At 39.6% G+C, this 27,086-nt stretch overlaps 1 protein-coding gene across 10 annotated transcripts in view; it reads right to left on the reverse strand.

The window, feature by feature from the left end:
* The window catches only part of MBNL1 (muscleblind like splicing regulator 1), a 256,785-nt gene that overhangs the window by 202,695 nt on the left and 27,004 nt on the right, over positions 1-27,086 (reverse strand). For 6 of the 10 annotated variants that reach the window (XM_072618704.1, XM_072618703.1, XM_072618706.1 and 3 more), the window contains exon 1: positions 21,954-22,379. The exons of 2 other annotated variants lie outside the window; for them this stretch is intronic. The gene's annotated coding sequence lies outside the window, so the exon portion shown is untranslated. Of the gene's footprint in view, positions 1-21,953; positions 22,380-27,086 lie in introns of those variants that run through there. 2 more of the 10 variants (XM_072618708.1, XM_072618707.1) reach the window with 1 other exon arrangement.

Raw genomic sequence — 27,086 nt, forward strand, 5'->3', positions numbered from 1 at the left:
AGCTGCAAACTGGGAAAAAAATGGAAAATGTACAAAAGATTATTCTTTGACACAGACTACCTCCATTTCCTAAGAAATTTTAAGGGATGTAGTGAATCAGTCACCAAAATGGGGAGACCAAAAATCAAGAAACCACTTCAGACTACAACTGACCAACTTGGCAAACTAAGAGATATGGCAGTCAAGAGAATACCAGAGTAGAATAGATGTTTTTCTTATAAAATCTTACTGACTAGGATGCTAGGAAATTATGGGTAGTTTCATTGCAGTAAACAGTAAGAATTGGTAGAGGAGAAAGGAAGTTTAAAAGAAAGCAGGGTAAAAAGACCAGGTAAACCAGATTATCCAGAGGCATTGAAGCATAAAGTAGAAGGATATTGACGAGATAAAAAAAATGAAAAAATTTATCAAGATTTCTCTAACATTTTTCTTCAATTACAATGAAGCCATTGCCTTTGGACACTTCACATCACAAGCTTCATGAAGAAGTCAACATATAAGAAAAAGAAAAGAACAGTAGTTGGACCGGTCCAAGTAGACACAGAAAAATTCCATGGTGGATATGACACAGATTTAAGAGGATAGAATTATTGATCCTAAAATAGTTGAAAGAAAAGATTCAGAATGTTTGAGGGGAAATAACTATTTGAAAAAATCAAATATTCAATTATTACCGAAAAGGCTATTCCAAGAAAAATAATAGGAAATGCCCCATATGACTCCTCAAACTATTTGTGACAATAATCTGCACATGTATTTATGAACACCATAGATGAAGGACTGCGTAGCTGAATGGGCAGTTTTCTGCAGACAAGATCAAGCCACAGGCTGCATCTTCATGGTCAGTTACACCATTGGCTTAAAGGAACAGACAACATAAGACTGAGCTTATTATTTGTTTACTATTATATAAAGGATTTGCTTCAGGAGAGCAAAACACTCCTTCTCCAACAAGGGCACTCCTATAAATAGATGAAAACCATCAAAGATCCACTGGAAGAACCACAAATAGAAATAACTGCTTGAAGACCCGCTAATGACAACTATCAACATGGGGAGAGGACAGGAGGTGTGTGTATGTTTGCCAAAGATGTTTGCCTCTAGATGTCCAGGGCAGAGTCCAAATGGAATGAGGAATTCTTATAGAACAGGGACTTTCCCCCTCTTTTGTACAACCTCTAGGGAGTCTGTTGAAACCTAGGGACTCCTCAGAATAATGTTTCCAAATGTATAAAATAAATTACGTAGGATTACAAAGTAAAATAATTTTATTAGAATAGTGTATAGATACATAATTCAATGTTCCATATATATACACACAGTCTATATATGCATATATATCTAATGCAGATATGTATAATGTATGTGTATATATATGATGTATGCATATAGACATATCTGTGTATATACCTGTGGGTATGTATATATGTGATATGTGTGCATCTGTGTACGTTTGTATATGTCTGTATGTATATAATATATATATGTACAAGTACGAGTGGAGACAGAGAGAGACAGAGAGAGAGATTAGACAAATATCAACCAAAAACAAGTTCCTAGATTCCAGGTGGTTGAGAAGCACTTCGGTAACTAGTGATACTTTTCAAAAGTTCTTATTTGTAGATAACACCGTACTAAATGAATTAAGCACTACCGCAGTTTCCTAAGTGAGACTAATCATCATTCAAAAGCATCGATGAATGTGATATAAAATAATGACAATGGTACTTCAACATCCTTTCCTATCCTTTGTCTTTTACTTCAGGCTTTTACCAAAATTATTCTGATGAGGTCAGGACACAAAACGGTCCAGAATCCTGGCTGCCTAAGGCATCATCATTTTTTTTTGAACTTTTAGGAACAATTCCCTTTTGCTTCCTTATAAAAAAAGGTATTTTTAAAATATATAAAAATAAAATATGATGAATTTGTAAAATTTAAAGTTTGTAACACGTTGGTCAGAGGGTGAAATAGTTTAATTTTGCATTATCTGGGGAAAAAGTGTCTGCTAAATGAATAGTATAAATAACCTTTTAGTGGAATGCTTAGAAGACTTAAGATAACAAACTCCCCAAAACAGAATTCATATGCAATGGTTAGTTAGGCTGATTACAGCTGTCTTAGCTACTCACTGAGAGGTTCCAAAAGCAACAACTAGGCAGTATTTAAAAACAAAACAAAACCCTGGACTCCAGTTGCTTTACATACTCGGAAGCAAAATGTTTTCTTTAAGGGTAACCTGTAAATCATGATTTTCCCAAATCAGATTGCTCATACAATAAACCTAGAATTAGTGAGATTCTCTTAAAGACAAGACTTGCATAGGCCAAGAGCGCTGCTTTCTTCAAAGTACCCATCTGAGCCTCACCCTCAGCTAGCTTTCATTTACCATAGGACAGCTGAACTGAGAGACTGCTTTTTTTTTTAATTCCGGTGCCATGAAAACTGGACAAAAGAGCAAAATTTGGGTTCCTTTCTGCAAAAATTAAATATATGCTTGAAAATTTTTTCTCCCCCTCCCCAAAAGAAGGAGATTAAATCTTCTGTTAGCAACTGGCTGGCTTTAAAATGATTTCAGGGAAATGCACATCTCTAATTCAGTAGGTGGACATGCTTATTGCATGCTCACTATGGAAGATTAAGGGCTAGCATCAGGCAGTGTTGGTAACAAGAAAGGCCAGTGAACACCTTTTTTTTTTTTTTTTAACTAAAATCTATTGACTTTCACTGTTGGTTTAAATGAAAGGCTGTGGCCCACATCACAAGAACTGGTCCCTATCAATGAATGATGCTTTGTTTCTATATTCAAAACTATGTTAGGCTTTTTAAAAGTTTAGCTTTCTAACTCTAAACACCCAGTCGCTGTTTTCACATACCCATATTTGCAATCAACACAAAGAGCTATGCTTTGACAGCAACAATATTAAATACAGACACCTGTGAGAGACATGCACATGGGTTAAAAAAATGACAGGGTCACCCTTTCACTTTGCAGATGAAGATAGAGTGAATTCAGTGTTATTTAGAGAGTTAGAGATAGAGCTGGTTCTTAGATCCAGGTTAAGTGACACCAAGTCCCTCTTAATGTCATGCCTGATACACTCCAGCCTTTACCTCTGAGCTGGGACTCTACTTCCCCCACCGGGAACTTGTATTCTGATGAGGGAGACTTGACCCCTTCTAACTCTGTCCCAGATCCTCTTCCCTGCTTCTCAGCTATTTTCCATTCAATGTTCCATCTACTCTACCATCCTCTGCCTGTTGGGACACACATCTCAATACCCATGAGAATGTGTGACAGGGTCATCATCTAGACTGTGGAGGGACTATCCAGACTTAAAAACTGTCAAGAGACTTTAGTCAATAAATCCCTTCATGGTTCTTTTTTGTCATCAACACTATCTGGTGTTAAGGCTAAATCCCATGTGCCAAAGGCATGTCCACAAAAAGTACTGAATTAATGACGTCTATGAAATCTGTTTAAAGCCAGCCAATGACCCAAAGTAATAAATGAATGAATGAATGAATGAATGAATGAATGAATGAATAAGTAAAGGGTTAGTCTACTTCCTGAATGTTGCTTTTTGTGTTGTTGTCGTTGTGCGGATTGGGAGTGGAAGCCTGAGAGCATTTCAGTCATTCCCAAATGGGAGTGATTCATTTTGGATTAAAGTTCAAGCAGTCGATGTTAAATAATGATTTACTGGAGTCTTTCCCATGCCGAGAATGCCTACTTCAGAGATATTTGTAACCTGTTTTATCTTATTTTAAAAGGCATTGGAAGAGTTCGAAAACAAATCAACAAAAATTCTAGTGTCTTCAACTATCTTAGAATTGGGAAGACATGAATTCAAATTTTGTCTACTATGAGTCTATTGATTGTGGGACCTTAGTCAAATCACTTAGCCTATCACTGGTCCAGGAAACTCTCTAAAATGATCAGTTTAATATATTTTGTGTGTGTTCATCCTTCGTTGCTGAAGAAGAGCATGCCATCAGAGAAATAATGACATGACTTGCACTTAACTTTGTTTTGAGGGAGGGAGAGCTCTGCAGGTCACCAGCCTTGCTTCTCCTCCAGAGCCATCTGAATCCAGTGACCAGATATTCATCAGGATGACTGGAGATGACTCAGGATGAGGCAATTGGGGTTAAGTGACTTGCCCAAGGTCACACAGCTAGTGAGTGTCAAGTGTCTGAGGTGAGATTTGAACTCAGGTCCTCCTGACTCCTGCACTGGTGCTCTATCCACTGCACCAACTAGCTCCCCCAAATACATTTTTACTCTAAGTAAAAAAACAATAGTCACTCTTCACTGGGTGATCCTCAGTGAAAAAAAATGTTTTTAAAGACAAAATAGCTCGATTCACAATAGAGTCTGCTTTCTGTTAAAAGCCCAGTTGAACTATCTAATTTAATTGTCATTTTCAGATGCTCTGATTTATTTCCCTTCAGGGAATCAGTAGAAATAAGATTCAGACAAACTATATTCTGTAGCCTCATCTTTCCCAAAAAGGTCCACAACTAGGGGGAGGGGAGAGTTTGGAGGAATATATCCAGTTTATTTGGTGTTGAAACATATCCATTAGTACATATTGATTAATTACTAGGGAAAATGAACATTGTAAATCAGAAATCATAGAATTTATAAAAATAGCATTTAATTTTGCCTTTCTACCCAATAACTATGCAGAATATTTAAATACATCCTTTTATTTTATACTTTGAATTTTGTGATCCTAATCTCCTCTGAAATTATGTTTAACTGGTTTATGCTTTTAAAACTTTGTTTCTTAACATTTTATATCCTTGGCCTCTCCCCCAACCCACCAAGAATGGATGATCAAAAGCAACGAGTTTTGGTTTTATATTGGTGTTTCCAGGCTAGTCCAAATGCTGGTGCTGATCGATGTTTGCTGAGTTGAATTAAAATTCTTCTGACTTTAACTGTTTTCACATTCTTTTCCCCCTCTCTACTCTGGGTGATTGTACTTGGAGTGTGAAATTAATAATAACTGATAAAAGCAATTATTTATATGGTGTTCTGAAGGTTAAAAAGCCCTTTATAAATGTTATTTCATATAATTTTTATAACAAACCTAGGAAACAGGAATCACTATGATCCTCATTTTACGGATGAGCAAACTGAGTCGGGGAGGTTACGTGACTTGCTCAGGGTCACACAGCTTGTGAGTTCTGAAGTCCACATTTGAACTCAGGTCTTCCAGAGTCCAGATCCTGTGCTCTATCCACTGCACGTAGAACCTACTCAAGTACTAATATATTTAAGGGTTTCTTTATATGGGCCATGTTCTTATTAATCAATGATCATCTGTGAAAGTTCTTAGACTATTTTACCGTTGAAATAGTCAGGCAATGAGGCCAGTGAGAAGGCCAGATAAGTATGGCCCCCAAACAAGAACATACCACGTAGACTGAAATTTGTCCATGATCCCTCAGAAAGTGTGCGTGGGGATGGTGGTATAGATGAGACTGTTTGATCACTCAGAAAGAACTGGGTCCCAGTCTCACTTGGGGGACTTACATGCTCAAGTCAGCCTGAGAGAAGGTGCTGCCAGGCTGCATTAGTGGATGGATTTCCCTACATTTTCCCCACAGCTCTGATCCTAACAAATAAACGAAACTACAGTTCAGTTCTGCTGAAACATCTCTTTTTACATACATTCAAAATAAATAAACATATTTTACCAAATGCTATGGGGAGTAAAGGGACAGCCAGGTGGTAAAGTAGAAAGAGTGCCAGACATAAAATCAGGAAAACTGATCTTCCCAAGTTCAAATCTAGCCTCAGATACTTACTAGCTGTGTGACCCTGGGCAAGTCACTCAACTTTGGTTGCCTCTGGAGAAGGAAATGGCAAAGTACTGTAGTATTATTACAAAAAAAACAACAACACATGTACACAAACCCAAGAGGGGTCACAAGGACTTGAACATAACTGAAAAATGACTGAGATGGTGAAGCAAATAACAGACAAAACTCCAATAGATTTGCTGTAAAGACGGGGGACTTGAGGAGGTGGGGGGAGTAAAAAAAATAAAAAAAAAACCAAAGATAAATGCATTTCAACAAACAGGCCATTTTTCACTCAAATGGAAGACCAATACAACAAATTATTTTGACAGCCTGTCAAATGAAATGCACCCCTCTTAAAATGATGCCCACCATTTTGAGGGTAAAGAACCATGCACAATGCCCGCTCATTGAGGACTTGAGTTCTGCATGCCCAGAGATTCACAATATCATGTTCTGTCCAAGACAGCACCCATGGCTCCTCCTCCGCTTGGCTAGCTTGGCCTCCTTCCCTCCCTATTTTTCTGAGTAGTTCGCTCCTAGTCTGGCCTGCAGTCATATCTGACATGGCCCGCCCCTCCCCATATCCAATGAATCAACACTTGGGGGCGATTCTAAGTGTTTCTTCTATGAGTCACTCCCCAAGTACTCTCGCTTTCCTCCACTGGAGCTCAGAGTCTTGCAGAAATATTTAATAAATGTTTAATCAGTTGAATACGATTCTCACCCCTTTTCTCACCCATCTTTCTATCAGTTTATCCTGCACAAAATATCCAATTAATCTTGTTAAAATATTCTTGTAATTTACTACTCCATTTCCCAAAAACCTTCAAGCGTTGATTCAGTTTAAAATTCAAATATCTGTTTGCCACTCAAGGCTCTCAACAACTTAAACCCACTTACCTCCGTCACTACCAAGTCTTTTTCATATAACAATCAACTAAACTAGCCCCACTGTACCACATACTCCTGCAAGGCCTTTGTTCACAGTACAGCTCCTCCTTCCCCCCACCTCACTTGCACATACATGCCCAGGAACACGAATCCTGCCTCTCTGCATACTCAGATTATGCTCCTCCTTCCCCAGCAGACAAGCTACAAGCTTTACCCCACACCCCTCCAGAATATTCTGAAGCATAGAGAGAGAAGTATTACCACCTTTGGAATCCTGAAAACTTCTCGCCAACTGCATCCCTTGGGAACAAACTCTGACAATACCCAGGGGCTCCGCCTTTCATCTGTGTATTTTCCAATCAGACACCAAGACTGAAGAGAAGGGATGCCTTGAGGAACTTGGATCACTTAGCAATGATGATTGGTTAATTGTTAAATCGGTGAAACTATATTCTGCTAAGATTTTGTGGAGATCCAATCCTAACAAAATGACCAGGTAACTTTTCAATGGAAAAGAACTCGAGAATGACAAATAAGGGTCTCATCTGCTTTTATTAACCTCACTGAAATATGGATAAATAGTACATTTCCTATATTATTAGCTACTAATATGAAATTTATATTTTAAAGCACTGTCCAAAAAAACATAATCTGTCAAGCAAGATAAAATGATCAGAAAACGTTGTCCCCTAAGTAACAAAAAAATAATTTGTACATGTTAGGTGCTTAATAAGTATTGATTGAATTGGGTTGTTAAGTTTTTTACAGTGAAATTTTCTAATACTGTCAGGTAATATTATATACATTTTACCTTCTTAAAAAACCATGTTACCTTTTAAAAAAACCATAGGGGGAATCTGAGGATTAAAGCTTTCTTAATGTTAGTTAATAAATACTTATTAAGCACCTACTGTTTGCCAGGCACTCAGCTAAGTGATGGAGATACGAAGAGGAAAAAGACAATCCTTGTTCTCGCGGAACTCACAGTCCCATATCCCCTACTACTGTTGTATAAAGTAGAAATTCTGTTAAGATTCATTGAATTTCTGCTTTGATATGAGAAACTGTCAGATCATCTTGTTGAAATCCTGCTAGAGTAAGGAATCCATTCTCCCCAAATTTCATACCTGTAAAACTCTAATAATGCAACAAAATAACTTGTAGTCAAGTCGTAGACTCAACAAATGTCAAGTTGGATGGGCCCAGAGAACCTAAAAGACTTGCAAACTCATATAGGAATAGGGCTTGAACTCCAGTTTCAAGATTTGTGACATCCTACTGTGTTTAGATAAAGTTGGTCAAAGTAAAGAATAAAAAACTCTGAAGGCTATGAAATCTCAGTTACTCCTACAAGAGATCTTCTATGTATCCCCTCAAAGTCTGAGCAACAAAATGGAACAGTCACAATGGAAGGGGGAGACAACCAACTGTTAAATAGAAAAAAGGTTGCCCTGCTCCCCAGATGAAGTTCGGGGTTCTTCTACTTTCACAAAGCATTTACAAAAAACTCCAAAGATTTAAGCCACACCTGCATAGGCACCCTGTGTTTACTGCTAAGCCTGGAAAGGATAGTACTTTAACACTACCATCAAACCTAAACAGCCCATTCTAAGTGTTTCTTGTTAAAGATGATACATGCCCTAAATCAAGAAGAACAAGTAGTGGGCGGTTAATGGTAGAATCCCATTGTCCAAAGCCTTCTTGATTCGATGAGGATGTCTATGTGGGAGACATGACATAATCCATCATTTCCATGATATGGGGTTTTTTTTCCACTCCAAAACTACTGTTCTCATCAATTATTTTGAATACATGTAAAGGAGTCCAATGCAAATAATGTTTACCGCAAAAAAACTTCCTATTCTTTGTGAAATGAAATAAACTTGTTGGGATGCAGTGACTTCAGTGTGATTGAATAAGGTGTTTATTTTCCAAGAGTATAAATGGCAGGGCTATGCCTGAAAGTGAAAATTTAATAAAGGTTAAATTTCAGAAATGTTCAAAATTAAATATGTACTCATTCATTCATGCATGCACTCATTTATTCACTCCTTAAGTATTTATTAAGTCTCTACCATGTGTCAGGCACTATCCCAGTTATAGGCAACAAGACAAGGATTTGACAAAAAGCAAAATATTTCCTGTCTCATCCATTTGGAAAAACAGCATATTCACAAAAAATTAAAAAGACTGGATACAAAGAATGTCGGTGGAGTGAGGACAACTTGCCAGAGCACACATCGAAAAGAGACTATGGATTTTCTACGTCAGGAAAATGAACAACTAAAAGCTAGGGATGAAAGGAAGAACTTTCAAAAAAAAGGAATTTAATAAAAGTTGTTAATATACACTTTCTGGTTATTCATCTAAGCCTTAACAATTACTCAACTGGTTGGAAAACTGGACACATCCTTGTGCTTCACCAAATAAGTGCCAAATATACTCAATATAATATGCTAAAATGCATATAATAGGGTTGAAAACAGAGAGACTGAAAACTGTTAGGTGACTGTGGTCCATCTCCTAAATAGGCTTCCTTTCTCAAACGATTTCTATGTGTTGCATGCTTGTTACCTGCAAAAATAAAACAGTGCAGCTCATAGTATTTTTAAAAGGGATATCCACTAGGTCTGTGCTTGTATTGTTAGCGAGAACCCTCCTGGAGAGGAAACTCCCCCTGCTAATGCAGGCTGGCATTTTATTTACAACCAAAAGAGCCTTTAAGAAAACTCAAAAGCACTGTGATTCAATGGTGTACCAAGCCAGGGTCACAGAGATGGCACAGTGTGTTATGAGGGGTTGATTTCGAATCAAAGTTAATCTGTTTCTGAGACCAGCCTGCCATCCACTAAGGCACACTCATTTCCAAAGTGTAGAAGTGGAATATGAATTGAAAGCAAAGCTATTAGTAGAAATAGCTACATGAAGGGATTAAATTTATTATAACACATTTCAAAAGAACTCCTGGAAACATATACACGTATTTACACACACACTCTCACTTGTTCTATTATCTTCTTAGATGAAATAATGACTCAACTTATTTTCTTATTTCAGAACAAGTTGAAAATCTCTCAGGAAAAAAAAGTAGATTTTTCTTTTGAATTGGACAGCAAGAGCCACTCCATCTCTTTGACAAAGAACTGCAAGGAAAGGAAACTCAGAGTTTTGTTGAGGTCTGAAGTCTTTATGTAAAACTGTGTTCTCCACCCAAAATGCAAGATCGTCCTTTTTCAGGGAAGTATAAGTCATCAAATGAGAGACACGGTGGAGTTGGAAGGGGCGGCCCTCATGTTGCTTTGGTGAATGTTTTGAGCCAATGATTGGTTTCAATCCATTTATTGAACCCATTGAAAGGGTGAAGAGATAAAGTTTGACATTTTCCTTTTACTTAAGCAGAGGTATCAGGTAAATGGATGTACTAGTGCAAAGAGGAATGGGAACAAGGCCTAGAAATGTACAGCTGAAACAGAAGCAGAGAAAATGGAAGCCACTATGTACTCTTAAAGCTAGGGGAACTAGGTGGTGCAGTGGATAGAGAGCTGGGTCTGGAGTCAGGAAGATGCATGTTCCTGAATGCAAATGTGGCCTCAGACACTTACTAGCTGTGTGATCCTGGGCAAGTCACTTCACCCTGTTTGCCTCAATTTCCTTATATAAATATATATTAGATAGAAATAATATCTTAATAAAAATACATATATATATAAACGTGTAAATGTACACATATGTAGCTGACAGAAATCATGAATTAGGGTTCTGTTTGGATTTCTGTTTTTCAAGCTTTTTGACTTAATCAAGAAATTGTGGCACCTGTCTAAAAAAATAAGTTCCAGATATGTTTAAATATCCCAAGAATGTTATTTCACTGGATCAGAAATCTAGACCTGCAGGGCTTTCGAGGTCACCTAGTACATGCCCCTTATTTCACAGATGAGGAAACTGACATCCAGGGAGTGTACAAACTTGCCACAAAGTCAGGAAGGATCTATGGCAGGATTTGAAATCAGACCCTGTGCCTCTGCAGCCAGGGTCCTTTCACATTAAGGAGTGAAGCTTATCCAGTAGTTTTGTGTACTCAGCCTTCTAATTAAGGCATGGCCTTAGCCTTCACGTGGAAGATTAAAAATAGAAGTATTGTTCATTGTGTGTGTGTGTGTGCGCGCGTGCATGCGCGCTTCCTTGTCCTGGCCATTAGCTTGTCCAGATGATAATGATATGGCTGTCATTAGAGACTGAAGGAAGGGTTGAACGCTTTGGAGGAATTTTCCTTAACACCTATTTTTTAGTGATATCTCTTAGCTTGGAGATTATTTTTCCCATACTCATGTGTATGATGACTAGAATATGAGAGGCTGACTGAATTGGCGAATGTGACTCACTTATCACAAAATGAAATTGGTCATGGATAATATTTGCCATAAAGGAGCATAGATAAGCTTAATTTATAATATATAAACACATGTATACATCCCTATTAAATGAATGTATATACACAAACACACAGGTATATTATACACATGTTTTATATATATACACGCATATATATCTCTATATATGCATATATATATATACATACACATGTATTTCTATCCTATGAATAGACTACATATATGTATATAAAATACCTGACATTTCCATAATGCCTTAAGGTTGCAGAAGACTTATTTGGTTGATTAGATCTACGCCACAGCCTTGTAAGGGCGGTACTCTTATTCCCATTTTAGGCTGAGCAAATGAAATCTGAAGGAAGTGAAGGGACTCGAGGTGAGCCATCCGGCCAGGAGGCATCTCCACGAGACTTCACATTCAGTTTTGCCTGACCCTGTAGGTCCAACGCTCCAACTCCTAAGGCCCCAATCTGTTTTCCAGACATGGAAGTTGTCTGTGTACGTTCATATAGAGATGCATATACATACACATGCACGCACACAGCATTCCAAACGTCTTAATACAGTTGAAGCTTTATAAATATGCATCCACACAATTCTAGGAGAACAGTGGCTCTTTTCTGTCTTTCTGTGTGTCCCCAATCCTTGGCAGAGTGCCTGGCACATGATAGGTGTTATTTATAATAAATGTTTATTGACCGACAGACCACACACCAAATACGCGTGCGCGCATGCACACACACACACACACACACACACACACACACATATTTTCAGGAGAATTAGATCTATGGTTTCATTGCTCTAGAGAGCTCCTAGTGATAAATGCAGATCAGCTTCTTTCAGCAACAAATATCCTTAGAAAGTCATCTGGGGTTCTCAGACCAGACATTAAATAGTTGCCCAGGGTCATAAAATGTATATGTGCCAGAGGTGGGTATTTATGGGTGTCCTCAAGTCTTTCAAACTGCACTAAGACTTTTGGGACTGTGCATGAGCATGGGCTTTATGTGGATAACTAGATATGCATATGTACAGATGTGCATAATTTTCTGTTTTTAAAAATAAAATGGAATTTTACAAGATATAATAGAATCACCTCACTTTCCAGATGAAAGGCAGATAGACATGTCAGCTACTAGGTTAATTGGAAGGACGTAGGTACCACTGGGGAGTACGATCCTGCACCCTGCAGTAGACTCAGGAAGGCCTTCTCCAGCAAGGAATCTCCCCTTCTTTATGTCGGGGAGTATCTGAGCAATTCTGCTGGGTCCACATCCAACCATCTCCTGCTTGTTCAGTGACTGATTGCTGGTGTGGGTTTATTCAGGATTTGTTTCTCATCCGCTGTTGCCAACCTCTCGACTATTTCTCTGTTCATTAGCCGTGGCATCAGAAAATGGGAATGGGAAAAAAAATAAGAAGCAGAACAGGAAATGATCACAAATGTTCTTTTCTGTAATGTGTTCTGATCCCTGGGGAAAGTGACCAAGCCTGTCGCAAATTTCAGGCCTGCCTCTTTAGCAGGTTCTCTCAGATTGTAGAGGGACTTCCCCAGATGCCCAGAACTAGTAGTGCCGAACATGTGGGGCATGGCTCAAGATGGCAGGCAGGCACATACAGACCCAGCATGGAGAAAAACTGACTTGAAAGGTCAAGGGTAAGGCTGGGGGCTGATGCTAAGTCAGCCTAACATCTCCGAGATCGGAATTCATAGTATCCTTCCAATAGTACTTTGCAATAGAACCCTTCTCCTCTCCTGTTCCCTAAGTCAACATTCTTTTTAATTCAAAAATCATTCCTTGCACCTCCATATACCACGTACAAAATGTTGTGCCAGGCCAAGATAAATAAGATGGACTAGCCCTTACCAAACTTACAATCTACTAGGGAAGATAATATTTTTTCATGCATAACTCTAACACAAGGCAAATGGTGATAAAGACCAAGACAGAGGTACAAAGTCCCATAGGGGAAGTGGGAGGAGGGAAAGATGAATTCTTCTGAGGATCAGGGAAGGAACCTTAGTGCAGGTACCATGGAGACTGGGCCTTAAAGGATGGGGAGGATTTTAGCAAGTAGAAATTAGGGACAAGAACATTGTGAGGAGGAGGAAGAGTGTTCTCAAAGGCACAAAGGCAGGAAACAGTGCCAGGAAACAGAACCTAGGGTACCAGGAAGTGGAAAGTTTTTTGGGGGAGAAAATAACTGGAAAGTCGGGCTAGTTCGTTCCTTGTTGTTCAGTCATTTTCAGATGTATCCCATTCAGGGTTTTCTTGGCAGAAATATTGGTTTGCCATTTCCTTCTCTAGTTCATTTTACAGTTGAGGAAACTGAAGCAAATAGGGTTAAGTGACTTGCCCAGGGTCACACACCGAGTAAGTTTCTGAGGCCAGATTTGAATTCAGAAAGATGAGCCTTCCTGATTCTAAGCACAGAACTCTAGCCACTGAACCCAAAGATGCTGGCTACTGACCTTTTTTTAATCTAATAAATGGTTTTTTGAGTTTTCTAATGAAAGAGACCAATAAAACATAGTCTGGTCACCTTCCATTAGAGAGAACTTCTCTCCCACCACCCTGAGGAGGAAAAATACCTTAAGAAAGAGAGAAATACTTGATGAAACTCCAACTCAAAGGATAGGCAAATAATAATATTTGCTATTCCTACTCCCTTCTAATTTGTGGAGTTTAGTGAAGCTATTTAAGGTGATCATTTGGATCACTCATCTGTTCATTCTCTCAGTAGAAATTCCCCAAGTGTCTATTATGTATAAACCACTGTACTCAGGTCAAAAATGTGAACAGTACAGTCCTGCCTTTCCAAAAGCGGGTGCATCTCCCAGCTCCCGGGATCTTCCCCGTTGTCCTCATGTCTAGAGCTCTCTCTGTCCCCACCTCAGCCTCCTGGCTTCCCGGACTTTTTTCATGCCTCAGCTGAAGTCACTCCTTTTACAATTCACCTAAATGTTAATGTCTTCCCCGCACTGGTTACCTCCAATTTATCTTGTATACATTTTGTTTGTACATAATTTTTATAAATATATCTCCCTTTACAATGTGAGAGACTGGAGTGTCTTTTACTTTCCTTTGTCTCCCTAGGGCTCAGCACAGTGCAGGAACACAGTAGGTGCTGGAAACGTGACCAACTGACATGAGAGTGACAAAATGCTTTCAAAGTTCAGAGGAGGCAGAGAGAGATCTTGTCCATCTGGGAACAAGGCAATTTTGGAAGATTTCATAAAAGAAAAGCATTTGCAAAATGTTTGAGAATGAAAGGGTCCATCGAGAACCTACAGTACAATCACCATTTGAGTTATTCTTGAAGAATGGATAGGATTTGGGTCATATTTTTTACTTTTTTAATATCAGTTTTTACTTTGAGCTTTAAATTCTCAGCCTCCCTCCAACTCACCCATCCAATGAGAAGGCAAGGAACATGATCCTCATCATACATGTGAAATCATGCACAACACATTTCCATATAGGAATGTTGAAAAAAACAAAGTGAAAAAAATATGCTTCAGTACTGAACTAAGAGTTTCCTAGTCCACTCTCTGGCAGTGGATAGTATTTTTCATCATGAGTCTTTGGGAATTGTCGTGGATCATTGTATTGATCAGAATCGCTAAGTCTTAATCATCTGTACAATATTGCTGTTAGTACAAAGAATATCTCCAGGTTCTGCTGACTTCACTTTGCTCGTACAATTCATCCCTGCTTTTTTTCTGGTCGTTCCCCTCATCACTTCTTAAGACACAATAATATTCCATCACAATCATTTAACCCATCTTCTTTAGTCATTCTTCAACCTTCCAATTTCCAAATTCTTTGCCATAATTAAAAAGAGCTGCTAGAAATATTTTTGTCTGCAGAAATCTCCATTTTTCTTCTATCTCTTTTGGATACAGACCTAGGATGGATAGAATTTTGATAAGCAAAGATGCATGAAAAGATCTCAGGAATGGCAGGTGAAGTGAGAACAGTGGAAGAGGAATGAGAGAAGACACCCACACAGGGAGGGCCTTGAATGTATTCTTATGAATCGCCTCAGTAACTGCTCCCTAGACTCTACTTGAAGACCAGGGTTTCTCAGGATATCCCACACTACCTAGGATTTTACCTTCCATAGGTGTGTGAGATGATACACAAATATATGATTTTCTAAACATGAGACAGAAACTAGTCTTTACAAAGATTTACAGAAATCTGTCACATTCTTTTTTGTTCTCCTATTAAAATCTATGCTCGTCTTTTTCAGCTTCTGATTCAAATCTGCTTGTCAATTTCCATGTGCCCCCTTCAGAGATAAAGAATACTTGGGATTAAGACTTGCCTCTGACAAATACTAGCAACTTTGTAACACTGTAAATTGTGTGCAAGTTACTGAAATTACAAGCAGAAGGGATTTTAACCTAAGGAGTCCCCTTATCCCAATGTAAGGGCACCTAGGTGATGACATCATGTATAGAGAACCAGGAAAACTTCTCTTCCTGAGTTCAAGTCTAGCCTTAGACACTTACTAGGTGTGTGACCCTGTGCAAGTCATTCCATCTTTTTATTTGAGATTTCTTATCTGTAAATTAATCTGGAGAAGGAAATGACAAGCTGCTCCAGTATCTTTTCCAAAAACAAAACAAAACAAAACAAAACAAACCCTAAAAGGATTCACAAAGAGTTGGACATGACGCAAAAACTACTGAATATCCTGACAGAAACACAGGATGAACCAAAAACAAGCCCTAAAAACTGATATGCGTTTGGACCAGTTTCCTTTCTTGAGTGAAGCCTCTGCACCCCGTGGGGTAGATGGGTGCATCTATCAGTGGTCTGCTGGTTTGGCCACCTTGACTTCCACCAATATCAAATGATCACTTTATTTTCTCTTAGGCGTAGTATGCTGAAGGATAGACTCCCTTCCCTACCTCTATTTGAGTTTTCCCAATATTATTACTCTTTCATGGCTTGCTATGTATCTATCCATTCCTAGTAAAAAGCCAAATAAAAAAAAAAACCTAATCCCAAAGACTATTCATCTTCAGGAATGTGAGGCTGAGAACAAAGTATCTTTCTGGTAAACAGAGGAAGATGTGTTACAGTAAAATAAAAAGAATAAATTCAGGGTCTCTTGTTTATTTAGGAAAAAAATAAGTGGAAAAAAACTAGCCTACTGAAATATAAATGACAATAATACAATAACCAAAAGATTAAAAAAGAAACTCTACGGACTCCATACTAAAGAGCAGAGTTAGAATTAAATAAGACTTTAGAAAAATGATAAAAGTGTGTAAAGTTGAATACAAAATCATGTAATTCTAACCTGACAAAATGAACATAATTAAGACTTATAGCATTTTATCCTTTTTTCTTTTGAAGCAATCTGGGTTAAGTGACTTGCCCAAGGTCATAAAGGTAGCAAGTATTGGAGGCAGGATTTGAACTCAGGTCTTCATGCCACCCCAGCCAGTGCTCTGCCCACTGGACTACCTAGCTGTCCCATCATTTCTACTTAAGAGTACTAAAGTCAGAAGAAGGATTACCTCTATGTCATTTTACTTTACTGAACTTTATTTATTATGTCTGCTACAGAAGATACAAATATATGTAAAAAGATCCCCCCTCAAATATAACTAAATGATAAAATGGTGATGCCAGTTACTCATATTTTTTATGCCTGGATTTGGTCCTATCATCCTAAAGTGTGGATTTTCCCCCTCACATTTTTTTTAGAGGATGGACATCTTTAGTAGCCTGGATCTATTACATCATCTGCTAAATATAATTACAGATAGCCATCAGTGTTGAAGCATATTAGAAAATGACTCCTAGATATTTGGGCTTAAGTCACTAAAAGGCTGTATGTTTTAATTGTGTGGATTTAAATAAAGAAATTTTAGTGTAGAAATGAAAAACCAACAACTTGAATGTGGAAAAGGAGAAATCTTTGCAGCAAGCTTTGAATACTTCTCATACTTCAATAGTGTGATAGCATAAACTTCTAAGTGGTCTGAATAAATTCACTGAAGGCGAGCTCTCTACTTAGAAAAAAAATGTAGTTGGGTGTGATTTGTGCCTAATAAGAGCCTTGCTCTAATAGGTGTAAGTTGGTATCCACATCTTTTGGCATATAAAGATGGGCCTCTCAGTTTCTTCCACTAACGTCAAAGCAGATGACAGTTTTCTGTAGGGACATCAGCACCACCTGAAGCATGATCCTATTTCAGAGACCGCATACACATGTTTTTAAAATAATTGATCTCAGAGGAAAAGTAATTCTCAAGACATATTACCAGATTTCATCTTGAGATTAATATACCTGTAAGTATTATAACAAAGGGCAATGACACAGACTTAGAGAAAGATCTGAAAGATAAATGGAAGGGGAAAAGTGCCAACCATAGAAGGCATAATATAAAAATATAAATCCACCAAGGAGGCTCCATTTTTAAGACTATCACAGGCTCCTAGGACAAGATGATGTGTTTGAAAAAATGAATGGACCTACGACAAAGAGATGCCAGGCTCTGACATAGAAGCATAAAGGATTTAGTTTTTTTAATGAAATAATGTATTTTGCAGTTTCCTTTCAGAAAATATAGAGCTGGGTCTTTCATAGTGTAGGGAATTCTGAAGAACACAGAACCATGACCTAAAACCTACTCCATGGATTCTTAGCAACTAAATACAAAATCAGCCCAATATGTGTAGTGTCATACAACAAAAATTTCTTACTGAATCCTCTGCTTCCCACATTCTCAAGGAGTAATCAGATACAAGATAGGATTGTACTGGGGTCTCATCTTCCTCTCAGTATACTTGAGTTGGTCTTGGACCTTGATGGGAAAATATTCTCCAACTCACTTATAAATCATATATCCTTTTGTCATGGATAAGGAATCTGGCCCCACCAAAACAACATATTAGCATCTTGGTATTCACCTTCTTGTATTCTTAAGGGAAATCTTCTAATTTGTATGGATCCAACAGAATCAGGTTACCATCTTTAGTCAGGTACCAAGCTCCCATCTACCTGAAGTGTGGAAACAGCTGAAGAAAATGTCATAAGGGTGGAGCCCCCTTGCCTTTTGTTTGTTTGTTGGATACTCTCCCAAGGATGAGATGCATTACAGAATTGATTTCCCATTCTAAAGTAATTGAGTACAGTTATGTTTCAGCAGAAAGAGGTTCCTATTAGCCTTAGCTATTACACCAACTATTATCTCCAGGAAAAGGCCTTTCTTTGGGGTAAATTTATTAATATTGGGTCAACAGTTCTCTTTTTTTCCCTAAGGCGGGGAAAAAATCAGGAGAAAAGAAAACACATATTAAGCATTTCAAGATAATGGCTGTTTACCGAAAACTATTTTGAACTAAATCTGGAGTTGAGGACAATGATAACTATGGTGTTTCTAAAAGGTTCCTAAGTAGCAATCAAACTCTATTCTGGCCTACAAGAGGTGTTAAGACTCATCCCCTAATTATAAGTCTTTTCTCTGTTATTACCACCTCACCATTAAATCTCTAAAATAAACAGTAGTTTCAGAAAAATAAAAATAGAAGTAAGAAGGTGGGTTCTATCCAGTAATTTGGTGACTATCCTTATTTTGAGGGAGATTTCTAGATCAACTACCTTTCCCCTCCTTAACAAAGAAGTTCTATTTTATTTTTTAAATTTTAGTTCTGACCAGGCCAAATCTCTAAAAGAGTAAATGAAGTTTCACTCAGATATTCTTCTAAGATCCCTGTTTTTCAGTTTTGTTCCCAATTGCCAAAAAGCATGACATTCACTTTCTTCAGCCTAAAAGATGACTTAATTTAGAATCTTTTCAGAGTAATATTCTTTCTAATCAATGCTGCCGTTTGGATTTTATACTGACTCACAGACAATTGCTATCGAGCTGGAAGATCCCTGAGATGTATGACCCTCCTGAGGCCCAAAGTGCTTCAGTGACTTGCCTGAGGTCACATGATATAGCTGGGATTGGGGCTCAGGTCTTTGAACCTGACAAAACATCCCTGCTCCTTGGACTGACGACATTGGACTCAAAGATGGGAGCAGGTTTCAACCCCTCCTACTGATTTCTCCTTTCCTTGGAGTTCAAGACATCACCAGAGTCCTGAGTTTCACTTCCATTTCCCTGAAATAGTCCTGGCTGTCTCTCCTGCACCAACCCCACCTGGCTGTTGTAGAAAACCAGTCATCCTCTATTTGTTCCTATAAATCAATCAAAGCAAATAAAATATCAATGGCCAACGGAAAATTTCAATCTGTGAAGATGTTGCTTTCATTACCGTGTTATTAACTCTTAGATTACAAAGCTTCGAACCCAAGAAGCAATATTTTAACCCAGTTTCCCAAGAGGAGTCAGAATATTTTGCTCCTGATCCAAGGATGAAGACACTTTTTTTCATTGTTAAATGTTTGATGTCATGTCATAAGAATCCTATGAGAATAAGGCAGACCTGGGTGCCAAAATACAAACAGAAGGCGTACAACTTAGAGGATGATTTTGTTTGAAGTACGAAAAAGTAAACACAGTCATGATACCCCAAAGCCTAGTTCACAAGTGCTCCTCTGTTTTCAGTCTTGCCATTTAAGAAATGGATCTGTTAGATAAACATGCTTTGTAGCACAAAATTGGACCACAAAAAAGATTTTTAAGAACTGTCCAGAACCATGCAGATGAGGATTTTCTGAGTCTCCAGATAATAACAAAAATCGATGATTATATTATGATGGCACTGTAACTACAGATTTCTGGGGCTAACAATTTGTTCCCTAAAACTCAAAGGTTATTCTGGTTGCCCACCTCTCATTAGGTAAATAAAACTGAAACCTTTGATGAGGCCTCTCAAAATCACATTACTGAGTCCCTATTTTCAGCTGTAGATCTTCTCTAGCAAGGCAGGAAAATAACACAGTGTTACCTGTGTGAGAATTCTTAAGAAAATTGATGAAGGCCTGATGGAAATCTGAACCCAAGGGAAGCCAAATCTCCAGGAGGGAGACCTCCACTTTTATTGAAAAACTATGGGGGTCAAGAGTGGGACTTTCCAAGTGAGTTTCTTATTTTTCTGATTCAACAGCTAAGTCCATGATACATGTTAATGTTGCCATAAACACATATTGAAATTGCCATATTTTTAAAAAGTCTAGACAAGATGAATTTTATAATCACTAAACTTTTGTTTTCAATACAACCATAAACAACAGTTTATCTCGGAGGCAGCAATACACAGAACTAAGTCTCTCAAGGGTTCATGCAGTGTGCTAACATGGAGTTGAATAGCACGGTGTGGGATACTAGCCTAAACCAACTGTCTATAACCTGCAAACATACAGATGGTTCAAAGAGACGAGGGAACAGTATGTCCGGAGGAGGGGGTTGGGGTGTAGGATTTCAAAGCCCAATGCAGTGGGTCTGCAAATCCAAAGGCATTAATTAAGGCTCATTTTTGTGAGTGTGTATGTGTGCGTGTGTGTATGTGTGTGTGTGTGTACATTAATTAGTTTCTCTTGCTGGTTTTTAAAGAAACATCAGTGCAGGCCTAACTTGGTCGCATTGACTCCATTTTCCAGCCATGGGGTTGTGTCTGCGCGCACGCCCTGCAAAGTTAATGGTGATCAACTTTGTGACATGCCCTCTCGTGTTTTAATACAAGAGAGCATGTACAGCTCACAGGCTCTAAGCAGAACCAGCCTCTCCTCAAGGGCCCTGGAGACCTCAGAGCACAAATGGTTATTTTGTCTGCATTCAAACAGCAATAAACTACTGCAGGGAATTTTTTTGTTTGTTTTAAAAAAGCCCTCCACCATCGCCCCTCCACTGTAACAGGCTAGGGAATCAAAGTATTCTCACATGACACAATGCTACCAATAAAAGATTCCGACTCCATTTAAAAAAAGGGGGTGGGGGAGAAGTCAACATATTTTTCCTGCTTTTGTCCAAACCCCTGAAGCCCCCAGTAGAGATTTTTGATTAGTTTGCTTCACCTTGAGTGAAAGCCAGGGAAAAGTCACCTCCAGGGTCCACTGGGACAGCCTCGCCACTTCGTTTTTTGGTGTTTTTTTTTATGGTTTGTGAGTGACGCACTAGAAAACTGGGGAGAAAAAAAAAGAAAGAAAGAAACCTCCCTCTCATGCAGGGCGTCTTCCGCCCCATAAACTTGGCAAAAAGCAAACTGTACTGAAATACTCCACTCCCCATATAAGGCAGCCCAGCTAAACATGTCATGAGTAATTTATGTTCAGTCGGCGGAGAATTAACCTTTCGGTGAACATATTTGGCCCATATGAAAAGCCGGCTGGATGGCAAGGGGAAGGAGGGGACTGAGCAACCAAGCTCTTTTGGGGACACAACTCCGGCTCTCCCTCAGAGCCCCTGGGGGTTCCCTCGCCTTCCCTCTTCCTAACAAAGGTCAGTAAGTTGTGAGCACACTTGCAGGCACCTGTTTTCTTTCTTTCTTTTTCTTTCTTTTTTTTTTTTTTGACTGCAAAACTGTGTCCAGGCTGGGCTTTGACAGGGTCTGCAGGACGCACACGCACACACGCGCACATACACACACACGCAGACACACACAGGAAACCCAACTGCAGCTGTGACCTTCTGCTTTCTTTGGGACTGGAGATGGTGTGTGATACGAAACCATCGAGTGTGGTAACCCAGCCCTGCCCAGCCGCTCGGATTCATTCTGCCCTCGCCAGGCTCGGTCTCACTTCCTCATTCAAACACCTCTATTTCTCTCAGCCCCTCTGGAGTCCCAACAACAGGGTCGGAGACGAGGAGCAGGAGGAGGAGGACGAGGAGAAGAAAAGGGAGGGGGAGAGAGAACAACTAGGAAAATGGAAACTTACCTCTCACATTTTTTTCAGAGGCAACCAGACTGGGGACGGCTTGCCCGAGGCATTGTGGGATTCATTCTGACAAGATGACCAAGATTGGAAATTGAACTTGTCAGTCCCTTGTCACAGCAGCATTCTAAGGATGGCCACAGCTCATTCAGCTGCAGGGAAAGGCTGCTGCTGCATGGAGCTGGGCAGACTCTTATCTCTGAAGTCTGGTTTCCGTTGCTGCCTGCACTGCCCCTCCCCCATTCAGCAAACCCTACCAGGAAGCACTGGGCGTACTTGCTCAAGCCTCAAGAATGCACACACAGGGAAAAAAAAGCTGGGAAACTTTCAGCTGCAGGCTTGCCTGGCTGGCACTCCCCCCAAAAGCCCCCCACGGGCCAGGCAGGAGCAGCCGCAGAGGTCATCCCATTGGCCCTGCTGCTTGGGGATGCGGGGAAAGGGGAAAGGGAGACCCTGAGCTCTGCGAGAGCATCCCCTCCAAAGTCCTAGTGGTATCTTCCATCTTATATGTAAAACATTATAACCTCAGAGCTGTAGTGTGAATGTGACACATTCCTACTGCCTGCCCGCGCCTTTGGACAGTCTAGGCAGACAAATGTATCCATTATGAAAGAGGCCCCCAGACGGGACTGGGACGAGCCCGTGGACAAGGTTAGATGCAGATCAGGAAGGAGCCCTCCCGCTCTGCAGGGCTGGCAGTGCCATCGCAGCTTTGTTAACAGCAGAGGGAGGAAACCAAAGCACTCACTCTCTGGTCACCCTCAGAGTGGCAGATCCTCAGTCAACCTGACCATGACCCTAGTGATTTCCATCATTAGGAAAAGCCAGAGTTTCCCTTAATGATCCTTTAGTCCAGAGGCTCTGAAGCTATTCTGTGCCATGGACCCACCCCATCCTTTGTCAATCCAGTGGAGACTACAGACCTTTTCTCGGAATCAGGTTTTTAAATACATAAAATAAAATATGCAAAAGATTACAAAAGAAACCAGTTATATTAAAAGAGTTATGAAAATATTTTTTGAAAAGTTCATAGACATGAGGTTAAGAAGCACTGCTCTTTATTAACACAGAATACAGTTTATTAAGGGACAAATATTGGACGTGTTTGTTTTTTTTAAAAGCAACATTGTATCAAACATCAGAAAACCTTAGTATCAACATGCTGGAGGAGGGGAGAGGAGGATCAGAAATCACCTCACAGGTGCAAATATCATCTGTTGCTTACAAACTTAATGAAGTCCATCATCTTACAAGCTCAGGGAAATACCACTAGATGAACTGAGCAGATCTGGGATCAAAATCTGCCTCTGAGGTAGCCTTGGCCAAGTCACGATCTCTTCTGGTTATGGTTTTTTCATCTACAAAATGAGGGGGCTGGATGAGATCAGAAGTTCCTAACCTGAGATCCATGAACTTGTTTTTTGCTAACATTTTAATAACTGCATTTGAAAATAACTGGTTTCTTTTGTAATTCTCTGCATTTTATGAATTTAAAAACATGATTTTTAAGAAAAGTTTCATAGTCTTGGCAAGAGTGCCAAAGGAACTAGGACACAAAAAAGGTCAAGAACCCTGGACTAGAGCCACCAACAGGCATTTATTAAGGGTCTGCTATGTGACAGGTACTCTGTTAGGGACTACCTGACTTCTGAGGCCATGTCCAGCTTTAAATCTAGATTCTTTGGATGTTCTAAGGCAGCATCAGATGGAAAGATGGTCAACTTTATGTTCTCTGTATGTGATAAAACCTGTCAGAAGTGAGGGGAAGCATGGCCAACATAGGCAGAACCAGAGATTTCATTAGTTAAAAGATACTCTCAGTGAAGCAACTCCCTTTACCAATGGAGATCCCTCCCTATTCTGCAACTCAGAGTGAGAGGTGAAGTCCCTTGTCCAGGGTCAAGCAAGCAGTATCAGAGGCAGGGTTTGCTCAGACCCAGATCTAATTATTCTCATTTTCCATGGACTCTTTAAGTTTGTGTACAAGGGGATGATTTGAGGAACAGTACTGCTGAATAGATAGAATTTCCCCAAAGGGTAATGTTAGGGTTGAAGTAACAGGGATGAGTGGGAACCAAGCTAGGGAAGCTAGATTTGGGAGTGCTTCCAAAATGTCAGCTACCCAGTTCTTAGTGGCACTTAGGCACGAAAATAATTGGTTTGACAGACCTCAGAATAGAATTATTTTTAATTAATATAGTATGCCTACTGTGGGATGGGAGAGGGAGCAGAAACCACCATACATTTGGATTATCTGGACAGACAGATGCATTATGTAGTCCTCTGATCAGGCTGGAGAAAGCTCCTGGAAAAGATTAGTTTAAAGACCAGTTGGAGATGAGGAGAAAAGCCATTGTATGGAGATGTGTAAAGTCCGGTTATTCTATGACCTGAGTCACTAGAAGGTATCCAGGCATTCATGCATGTTTAAGGATGCTCTCTAATCACATTAAAAACAAACAGACAAAACCAAAACAAACCAAATACTGCCTTAAGCTGCAGGTCCTAGAAAGCCCAAGCTGGGGCAGCTCCCTCGTTTTCCCTTTACACTCCTCCTTGAATTCTCCTCCCATTCCCTACTATTGTTCCACCCCATTCCTTCCTTTCCATTCCTGCAATTGTTAGGGGTTGCCTGGAGCTGCTTCCTGTTCACTGCAAGCAGCAGCATGACCCAGAGGGTGGGTTTAAATCCTGGGGCATGGCCACTCCTTGCCATTATTTCCTGAGGAACCTAGGTTTTGTACATCATGGGAAATATCGCATTAGCAAGAGGTCTGAGCATACAGATATGATGAATCCTTCCAAAGGGAAAAGGAAGGTTTGCCTTGGGAACAGCCCAGAGAAGAATATTTGAAGGCAACTTGGATTTGGGAGGTCCAACCCAGTCCACAAACAATTTCCAGCGGGAAGGTTACTCAGGTTGCCATTAGCTTCTTGGCAGGATAATGTGTTCCTTCTAGGGACTTCTCTCGTATTGCTTACCACAAATTAAAGTGAATTGAACAAGCGTTTGCTCTGTGGTGCTCACATTCATAGCTCTAGAGATGGAAGGGATCCCAGACGCCATCAATGCAGCACCCTCATTTACAGACAAGGACACTAAGGCTCATGGAGGTACAAGAATTTGCCCCAAATTATAAAAGAAATGGCGGTCAGGATGCAAGGACAAAAACAATTTTTGCCCCCCAGTGAGCTTAGGTTCTACCAGATATTCCCTTTGGAGTCATAAGTCAGGCTTCCCACTCTAAGAACCTGTATCTCACTGAGTTTTGATTCTCTTTAAAATTTCCTTTGGAGAATTTCAGTGTTTTTTAGTGTGGATTTCTGAGTTTAAAAACAAAATAAAACAACTTGCCTTGGGGAGCAAGAATATGCAAAAGCAGAATTTGAAATCATATGTGACAAAAAAAGAAATGTTTCTTCTACCTCAAAACTGGGGATTAGGGGATACTTCTGGTAACCAAAAAACTGGAATCAGAGACTCATCTGTTCCACTAAGAGAATACAAAGAAATACAAGTAAGAGTCTAGAACGTCAGAACCAGAAGGCGAATGTCAGAATCAAAACAAGGCCACCACTCCATTAAACAACGAAAGGGAGAAAGGAAAGCAAGTCAGGAGACAGATGAAAACATGGCAGCCAAAACATCTCACTAAAACGGTAGATGGGCTGAAAAATTAGGAATGACCTCAAATCAACTAGGATACAAAAAATGAGTAATGATATCCACCTAAGGGAGCAGCTTGGCTAGTCTTACAACTTATCATACTGATGACATCTTTCCAAAGGTCTGAAGCCGGATTAGGATCATCTGGCAATATGATGAATGCTCGTTTGGAGACCATCAACAAAGAGTGCAGCACTGACCTCCATCTGGTCCCTTTAGGAGTATTCTCATCTGATCTTCAAATCACAGGCATGATGCAGGAGGAATCCAATATTAGAAAGATAATATTAACAATAGCGTTTATATGCTGGAAAGTTGGCGAAGAACTTGATTTACCAATTGTCTCCATACCAACCTTCGTATCAAGAACCACCTGCACAATTTCATAAGAAAATTACGCTTTCTCAGGTCTATGAAATCAAAGTCCTAGGAACTTCAGAGTTTCCTGTGTTATCAAAAGGAGGTCACATGTGAGCAGAAAGGAAAATCAGAGAAAATAATAAGAGATAAAATAAGTAGATACTTCCAAATAAAATATTTTGCCTGCTAATACCTGGGCATCTCCATCATTCCAATGGTGTGCAAGTTCTGGGATGACCTATGAATGTAGAAAGGTTAAGACTATGAATCCAGACAGGGATAGACTTTCAATTCAAGACCAACCTAGGTTAATGAACTTTACCAGAATAATTTTCTCTATTTTTTCTCTAAAAACAATGAGAAAGCTTGACACAGTAGTGAATACCTATTTTCCTTGCTACTGGGGAGACTGAGGCAGATGGATCACTGGACTTCTACAGCTCTGAGCTGCAATAGAGTTAGGTATCCACACAAAGTTTAACATTACTGTGGTGAATCCCCAACCCCATGCACTGGAGGGATAGGATGGGATCAAGACAGAACACCAGGCCTAAGGAGTCAGAAAGTGAGGCCAGCACTTCCATGCGATTCAACCATAGGACTGGGTCCCTGTGTTGCTTGCTGATCTAGCCTGAGTGAGATAGGGAGATCCAGTCTATGAAATGAATTTAGCTAAGATAATATAAAACCAGGGAGAAAGAGAAATGTTGAGCCTCCAATCTTTTTGAATGGCAAGTCTTCTTTGCATGAATTGTAAACCTTCAATTCACTGCATGTAGAAATAATGATAATGTGGTCCCTGAGTAGGGATCAGGATATGGGAACATTAGTGAATGATCAGAGTAAGTCTGAAAGGTGACCTGTTTCTACCGTGATTTTCATCTGATTTAGAAGTCTAGAAAGCTGCAGGGAGAAAGGAGTAGCAGAGAACAAGCCATGACTGACAGAGGAATCTCCCAGGTAATCCTCAAGCTCTGAGATGGTGGAAAGGGGCCAAGGTTTGGGATCACAGAACTAGAGCTGAAATCCATTTTCTTCTCCAGTTCATTTTACAAATGAGAAAACTGAGGCAAACAGAGGCTAAGGGACTTGTCCAGGGTCACAGAGCT

This window comes from Notamacropus eugenii, chromosome 6 (genome assembly GCF_028372415.1).
Source record: "Notamacropus eugenii isolate mMacEug1 chromosome 6, mMacEug1.pri_v2, whole genome shotgun sequence".
In the NCBI taxonomy this organism is placed as follows: Eukaryota; Metazoa; Chordata; class Mammalia; order Diprotodontia; family Macropodidae; genus Notamacropus; species Notamacropus eugenii.